We start from the raw sequence: 1,967 nt of genomic DNA on the forward strand, positions 1-1,967 counted from the left end.
AAATCTTCCGTGGCATGCATAACTTTAAACCTTGACATCTTGGTGTATTCGCTACAATAACCTTGGAAACAGTGGCGCTGGCTCCTTTTAGGTCATTAGTCAGCTCCTCCCGTGTAGTTCTGGGGTGATTCCTCAAATATCTTATGATCATTGATACACCACAAGGTGAGATCTTGCTCTGAGCCCCAGTCCAAGAACTTAAAAGGACAATAACTGCATTTATCTCAGTTCTGGCTAACAATATTAACAAAATAATTACGTGAATTCTATCTTTCTTTTTTATTAGAAAAAGAATGATTTCCATATAATGACAGCATGATTGTACACTGTATAACTAAAGCATTCTGATACAAATACATCATAATCAGTTTGTACAATTATGTACTAAGAACATATTCACTCCCATTTATGCAGTGCGGAGCTGCAACGTAAACTTGAATAGCAACTGCAGCCGCCCTGAATGGGTCTTCAAATATCACACATGAAGGCTCGTATTAGTGTGTACATTAGCTCATACATTAGTGTGTTCAGATGGGTTTTATCCTGGAAGTCACTAACAAAATCTGACATTCTTGAATGGAAATTAACTTTTGTGAGAAAACTGTTGACAGACACCAGAATGAGTGTGGTCATCATGCAGAAATGAACTACCCGTGAGTTCAGTTCACGTTTGCCCCAAATATGAATTACAGTGTTCCCTCATTGTTATTTGTTTTTCACAGTGGGTCAGAAAGGTTCGGATTTTTCTTTTGTGCTTTAATAAATTGAATTGAAAAATGGATTTTGAATTTCCTCGAGTTGTCTCTGAGTAATAAAATTGGTTTAACGATTTGAAACCTTTGTGTGTGATCGGTACGCAAAAAAAATAAATAAACAGGAGTGGGAGCAAATACATTTTCATGGCACTGTGATATCTGAGAAATGTATTAGCATAATTTCATTTTAATTATATTTTACATGAATATGAAACCCCCACATCACTGACAGTGCAGTCAGTGGTCTTGATGTCCAGGCAACATGGGATCAATTCCCACTCAGTGTTGGTGTTAATATGTGCCCTGTGACTGATTGGCAACCAATTCAGGGTGTAGTCTGCCTTTCACCCAAAGTTAGCTGGGATAGGCCACGACACTCCTGCGGCTCTTCTGAAGATGAGCGGATGAATATGAAACCTCAACCCTGGCTTGAAACACTAATGTATCATAAAACCCCAACATGAATTCCAAACACATTCTTGAGACCTTAGTTTGAATAAGTAATGTAGACTTGAAGCAATTTTTTAAACTAACTACATCAAAACTAAAACCCTAACTGTGACTTGAAACTCGAACTTTAATTGAAACCATACCCTTCTCTGGCAAATCCCAATTTGAAATCCTGTTTCTTGATTGAACCCTACTTTGCAATCCTAACCCGGGTTTAAATCGCTAATTTGAAAACCCAATGGGTGTTTAAAACCCAAACCCATGATTGAAATCCTTGATTAAAACCCTAATCCGGGCTCGAACCCCCCATTTGAAACCCTAACCCGTTCTTAAACTCATAACGAGCTTGGAACGCCAATTTGAAACCCCATTTTTACAACTCTGGCTTGAAACACCAATTTGAAACCATACCTCTTGCAAAATCCAATTGGAAACCCAAACCCTGCCTTGACAGCATAACTTTTATCTTGAATCTCCAATTTGAAGTCCTAATCCTTGTTTGAATCCTGCTTTAAAATCGTAAATGGAGTTTAAAACCCTAATTTGAAAACCCAACAGTTGTTTAAAATCCAAACCCTAGTTTGAAATCTCATTTTGAATCCCCAATCCTGCTTAAACATCCTCTTGGTCAAAACCCGAACCCTCATGAAACCCTAAACTTGGGTTCATATAATACGAACATGATTCATGATAGGAGATTATAGGATTTGGAACCTTTATCTCGAAAAAAAAAAAAGATGACTCAGAAAGCAGAGGGAGACG

Source organism: Syngnathoides biaculeatus, chromosome 14 (genome assembly GCF_019802595.1).
Source record: "Syngnathoides biaculeatus isolate LvHL_M chromosome 14, ASM1980259v1, whole genome shotgun sequence".
NCBI lineage: Eukaryota > Metazoa > Chordata > Actinopteri > Syngnathiformes > Syngnathidae > Syngnathoides > Syngnathoides biaculeatus.